General features: G+C 31.1%; 1 pseudogene; it reads left to right on the top strand.

The window, feature by feature from the left end:
- Positions 1 to 1155: 1155 nt before the first annotated feature.
- On the top strand, positions 1156 to 1560 carry LOC110097173 (annotated as a pseudogene).
- Positions 1561 to 7181: the final 5621 nt, after the last annotated feature.

Below are 7181 nucleotides of genomic sequence, written 5' to 3'. Positions count from 1 at the left end.
AAGCAACCATATTTCTTGGAAATTACTTAAATCAAACAACTCATTTATTCGCCCCATACAATAGATAAACATATGGTTGTTAAATTATTTTTGGCGTCCCATATAAGTTAAGATTTGATATTTGGGGATCCCAAGCTTTAGGCTTATGAGATTGTTAAACATCTTGAACTATATTGATGGGAACACAGGAATTTTACCTACATTGACCTCTTTGATGCTATTGAAGAAAATGATCAGGAATGAAGTTACCTAGCTAGCTAATGCCCTCTTATTTTTCATCTCAATCAAGTATATATGGTAGCATCAATAATAGTTATATATATGGGAATAGTGTGGGGCTAATTTAATTAAACATTTGTAGTTTTGGAAGAGAGTATTTCAAGCAAAGGAACATTGTTCATGGTATCAAAACCTAGCTAATTTTTCTGTTATGAAGAAAGATCTTTTTTCTTTTATTTATAAGTGTAATGTTGTGCAATAAATAAGAATATTGATTCGTTTGGGATGATTTTTTTACTTCTACTTAAAGAAGCTCTCTAGTACAAAAAATTATTTTTTGTACAAGAATGTTGATTAAAGAAGCAGTAAGAAAGTCATTATCTCGAATAAAGCATATATGAGATTAAAAAATTAGTTTTATTATGCTTTGGCAAATGTATAATTTTGATAAGCATTTTTTATCATCCACAATTTTAATGTTGTATTTAACCATTTTTTGTTGTTGGTGTCTTGTTATAAAAACTTTAGTTTTCAGTGAGGATGTTTCTCAAAAAACTTAGATCTAATTTATGATTAACTCCTCTGTGTATGAACAATCAGAATTACACAAATCTTAAGCTATATTTAAATGGTTTGAGACTCATCTTAACAAATTTTTAATAGAATAATTTTATGTAAACAATTCAATTATTCTATTAGATTTTCATAATAAAAAATATTATAACATGGAATCCTATTATTTTTCTTCACATAAATATAACATGGAGTTTTTTTTAGGCTTTTCTTTTCGTGTAGAGCTAGTGCGGATGGCGGCGGAGTCAATGGTGTCGCTAAAGCTCCAGAACTGGCTGGCTATGAGCATACTTAACTGTGGGACGTTCCAAACCCTAGCATAGTAGCTTCATTCTCAGCTTCTTCTACAAGGTCGCAATAGCCATGCCTTTCCAGATGTACGTGGAGATCGGTAGGGTAGTACTCCTCAATTATGGGAAGGAGTACAAGAGACTTATTGTTATCGTCGATGTCATCGATCAAAATCAGGCATTAGTTGATGCTCCTATCATGATTCGCGGATAAATGAATTTCAAGAGGTTGTCCCTAACTGATATCAAGATTGACATTCCTAGAATACCCAAGAAGAGTAAATTGATTGCTACCATGGATGCAGCTGATGTCAAGAATAAGTGGGAGAAAAGCTCTCTGGGAAAGGAATTTATTGTGAAATAAAAGAGAGTTGAACTAAATGATTTTGATAGATTCATGGTTATGTTAGCCAAAATCAAGAGAGGACATTCTATCTGACGTAACCTTACAAAACTAAAGAAGGGTGCTTCAAAGTGAGAACCTTGAGAATTTACGGTCAATGGTTGTCTGTTTTACTGCTTCTCATTTGGGTTTTGACATGATCTTTGCAATATTTATCATTTATAATCTTAGCACACAAGCTATTGTTAGATCTAAAAGAAAACCATAATTTATGAGAGAAAGCATGAACATTATCTAAAATATTCTAGCAACCTAATGTCCCTTAATTTAAAACTCCACAAACATTATTCCACGAAGCCCAATTAATAAAATAATGATTATTTTTTTATCCCCAGAAAAATTTATTGAGCATTCTCTGCATTCATAAACAAGTAGTGGAGGAAGGTTACCAAGTATGGAAAATAAAAATAGGAATCAAATTTAAAACACATTTAATTAGAACCAACTTATAACCAAAAGAAAGGAAATTAGAAGATCTGCAGAGGAGTTTCCTTCTAAACATTATAAAATTATTTTTAAAATGTTGATCTTTTTTCTCCCCTTAAAAAGTGGGGTGCCCAAATATTTAATAGGAATCATGGTTGAGTTAAAACCACAAGTCCTTTTGATAAAACTAATTCTATAACGATTCACCTACTTATCAGAAATGAAAGTACTCTTATCCTTGTTAATGGACAACCCACACATATTTTGGAACTGAGACAAAAACTGCACTAACATTTTAACAGTATTAATGGAAGCATTCAAAAAAATTATAAAGTTATCTAAAAAATTTAGATGAGAAATAGGTATTCCACTAACAGTACAAAAATAAAGAGTTGGATACCTTTTATAAAGCTCCTCAAGGACTCTAGAAAGATATTCCACAGTAATAGTAAAATGAGAAGGCAATAAGGGATCTCCTTGTCTTAGCCCATGAACAGATTTAAAAAAATCATGATTTCTACAATTAATGATGAGAGAAAAGTAACAATTTTCCATACTATTGCTAATAAGCATGATGAAAGATTGACTAAAACCAAAAAGAGACATCACATAGTAAAAAAAAATCCAATTCAAATTATCATAAGCTTTAGTAATATCTAATTTAAAAATGAGATTCCCCCAGTCTCCTTAGAATTGACATCATAAACAATATCTTGAACCAAGAGAAAGTACACAAACTAATATGTATAAAATTATTCTAGTTGATGGTAGAATGTTTTATTAGGAATTAACATAATATTAGTAGAAGAGAAAAACTTAGGATTAGGATTTCCAGCAAAAAAAGTATATCACAACCTCCATCACATTTAACCTAACAAAATCCCAGGTTTTTACAAAAAAATTAGTAGTGAAGCCATCAGGACTAGCAATAGCATCCCCATTCATGTCTTTAATAGTCTTCCAAATTTCATCCTCCGTAGGAGATTGAGAAAGCATAAGATTATCTTCCTCACCAATAACACAAGGAATCAAATAGGGATTTGTAATATGGGAAATATAACTATTGTTATTAAAAACCTCTCTAAAATGCTCCATCCCAGATTTAACAATTAAATCGCCTATACCATAAACATGCCCATGATTGTGAACAGCTTTGTGGATATGACTCTTAATTCTATTCTTATCAACCAAAGCATGAAAAAATTGGTATTCTTATCCCCCCTCCATAACATTTTTAGTAGAAGCCTTCTGTCTCTAGAATATCTCTTCTTGGTTTTGCAACTGAAAAAATGTAACTTCAGCGTTATTAAGATTAGAGAGATTGGCACTTATGGGATTCTCCAAATACAACTTATCCAACTCCAACACCTTATCTTCGGCTTCCTTAATGTTAAAAAATATAAACCTAAAAACATTGTTGTTCCACCCTCTAAGGACCTATCAAATCTACTCAACTTGACCATGAGATGATACATACCATTAATATTGTTATCAGGAGAGATGGTGGCATGCCAATTATTGTAAACCACATTCATAAACTCCTTATGAGTTAACCACTTGTTTTGAAATCTAAAGGCCGATGGGACATTAATTTTATTAGCACATATGGTCAAAAGTAAAGGAACATGATCAGAAAAAGTCCAATTTAAATGTTGAACATGAGTCATAGGAAATTCTCTAATCCATATATTATTAAAAAGAATCCTATAAGTCTTTGCAACATAGAAGTTGTACTCCAACTAAAGGCACCACATGTAAAACCAATATCATGCACTACAGGAAAACAACACATTTTCGATATAATTTCCGGCGGAAGTAAATTCGTCACAAATTCCGGTGGATTTTCCAGTTGATTTCTGACGGAAATTTTTTTACGAATTTCTGACATTTTTTGTCAAGATTTCCACCGGATTTTTTTTATGAAATTTTCTGGTGAAATTTCCGACGGATTTCTGAGAGAAATTAAAATTTTAAGTTATATTTTAAAAAATAACTTAAATTATTGAATTTAATATCTTCAATCATAATAAAATAAATTAAATTAAATTATAATTTAATTATTTAATAAAACAATTAAATGATTTAAATTAAAACTTAAATTGTAATAAATTTTTATAAATCATTAACTTGATAAATTAAGTTAAATAATTTAATAGTTTATTGTTAAATTAAATTAACTAATTTAATAATTCTTTGTTAAATTAAATTATTTTTAATTTTTATCTTAAAAAAATTACTTTTAAAATAATATTTTCTTTTAATTTTTATAAGTTATACCTTAAATATGATAAAGTAGGAAGATTTAGCTGTCTTAATTTAATGGCCAGATTGTAGAAAGGGCGGAGTGTTTTCCTTATAATTAATTAGTTTTATTTTTAATATAAATATCATTCTGCTGTTAGATTAATTAGTTTTTCGTTATACTTTAAATATAAAAAAGTATGTTTTTTAAGAAGCTTCTCATCTTTGGCCTGATGGTTGGGTCGAGATTGTCATCAAGTGGTATGGGTTTGAACACCACTACAGGCCGCCTGCCATGCGTGCTGCCTAGGTGGGCCAGTCAGGTCGGTGGGCCCTACGAAGTAGCTTGGACGGGCAATTTGGGTTAGCTAGAGGTGGGCGGGCTGGGGGTGTGTTGCGTGGGCTTGCTTGGTGGGACTGTTCGGGTTAACTAGAGGGCGGGCTGAGGTCGGGCAAGCTTCCGAGGTTGACAAATTTTTTATTTCTTTCTTATTTTCCAGCACAAAAATATTCCATCGGAAATATTTTTTGACAAATTTTTCCTCAGAATTTCACTGAAAATCTTTTCTGCGATTAATTTAACACCGGAAGGGGTTTTCCAATGCGAGTTATACTATCGATTTAATTTTCACTGAAAATACTCATTTCTGATGGATTTTAGACATTTTTCCGATGAAAATGAACTCCGAAAAATGTCATTTTTTCTGTAGTGATGTAATTTATAATTAGAATTCATAGAATTGATGTCTTCCATAGCATTAATATTAGGGGGGTTAACCCCTATTCTCTCATCAGCATTAGAAACAATTTTGAAATCACCACCAACACACCAAGGACTATTAGAATTAAGTGCAAAATCATATAAAATTTCCCAATGGGAAAGCTGACCCAATCTAGTAGAAGCAGCATAAACAAAAGAGTTGTAATATTTGAAGTTGAAAAAAGAGATTTGCATATGAACAACTTGGGCAAAATCCTATATAATGTTAATGTTAAAATAACTCTTCCACTTAATCCAAATTTTATAATAGTTAGCAAACAACATGTCAAAACCCAAATGAGAAGCAGTAAAATAAGTTTTTTAGCATAAATAAAAGGTTCGAGTAAAACAAGCAGTTGTATAGTATGCATATTTGATTTAAAAGTTTTCAAAGGATTAATTTTCTTTGGGAAAAGGTAGTTTTAAAATCAAACTCTTTATTATGAATAATATATTGCCTTGGGAGGCGATAATAGTATTCTCTAATAAGGTCAAATTTTAGAACTTTAAATTTATCCTGATTATTGTAGTCGAACTCAAGAATGAACTACATATGATCTCAAAGGATCAAAATAAAGTTTACATAATGTTTAACTATAATAATCTAGATTAAGGATTATTATTTTTATATTCAAAATCATGATAATATAATGATATATCTTTCCAAGGAAAGAGAATATCTCCTATTATCAATCATTTGGATGTGACAATAAAGATCATTAAATTTTAACTTCCCAAAGATAATTAATTAAAGATTTTGAAAACTTAATTTTGAAAAGCTAATCAGGGTTTCTAAATCTCCTACGAGTACAAGCCCTTGTAGTTAATTTCATCATAGGAAACTAAAGTTTCCTACGAGTTCCCCGATTAAAATAGTGATGTAAAAATTTATTTAAGAATCAAGTCAATGATGATGTCAAAGGAGGTAAAGAGATTTGAATTTTCAATCGGGATTGGTTATCAGTTGAGCACTTATTTTAAGACCATCAGAAGGAGAAGGGTAGGAGGTGTTTGAGATTTTTGACATTTACTCAAAACACCTCACTATCTAGGTGTTTGGGCTTGAATTTTGGATTGAAAGAGATTTAAGTTTGAGTGGTCAATTTTATTAGAAAGTTGGGATTTGAATCCCAAAGGTTGAGGTCTTATAGCATGAGCTTGCCTTAGAACCTAAGTCTAAGGTGGGTACTAAAAATAAATGGCCCGAACCTAGCTAATGTAATGCAAATCTAAACTTACCCCAGCCTCGATTGGGGAGCCAGCTAAACCACCTAGGCACTTTAAAATCATGTATCTGGTCTTTTAATGTTGAGTGGTAGGTAAGTTGTTTAAGAAAAGTTTTTGAGAATAAGGCCGCCATCTATAGCATATCCTACTTGGCCCTTTAACTTATGTTGGATATTTAATGTTTAAATAATTGCAATTAAAGATTTAGACTCGATTTAATTTGTATCTAATGCGATGCATGCTAATTGACTCAATTAAATGCTTAAATTTGTGATGAAGAAGTTTTAAAATCAGGCTTAAAAAATAGATTTTATCATAGTAGAATGAACCGATTCCCCTTGGACAGATCTGCATCCTCATAGGTCAAGTGGTCTGCCAAAACCTGCAGACGGGGAGGTGCCTAGCAAGTGGAGAGAAAATGCAGCAATTATGAAATGAGAACTCTCAGCGGTCCTGGGCTTACTTCTTAAAATGTTAGAATTTCTATGTTGACTTAAACATTTTAACTTTAATTAATGTAGAAAAATTTTGACCAGTCCTTATGACCCTTAACATAAGCTCATTACTGTTAACGAAATAACTTAAAATTTTAAACTTAAAATAACATAATGAACAAAAATGTTCGGGATTCGATTTTATTGTAAATAAAACAGTTAATTAAATTCTAAATTAACCTAAGTATTCAAAGCTAAGTTTAGGATTTTTTCCTTGATTTTCAGATGGATTAAACCGTTTATGGAAAATTTTAAACTTAAAATAACATAATGAACAAAAATGTTCGGGATTCAATTTTATAGTAAATAAAATAGTTAATTAAAATCTAAATTAACCTAAGTGTTCAAAGCTAAGTTTAGGATTTTTGCCTTGATTTTCAGATGGATTAAACCGTTTATGGATTTGTTGCACTTGTAGATTGTCCACGCTCCAAATTATAGAAGGAACCTCAGCTTGGTAACTCCTTGATCGAGGGCCTCATGCTTGCGATGGATTTGAGCTTGAGTTCACTGGAATTTCATCACCGACAAGGTTTTAGCGATCGAGT

This window comes from Dendrobium catenatum, unplaced genomic scaffold (genome assembly GCF_001605985.2).
Source record: "Dendrobium catenatum unplaced genomic scaffold, ASM160598v2 original_scaffold_225807, whole genome shotgun sequence".
Lineage (NCBI taxonomy): Eukaryota > Viridiplantae > Streptophyta > Magnoliopsida > Asparagales > Orchidaceae > Dendrobium > Dendrobium catenatum.
The sequence above is the reverse complement of the archived record's forward strand: the minus strand, read 5'-3'. Positions and strand labels throughout refer to the sequence as shown.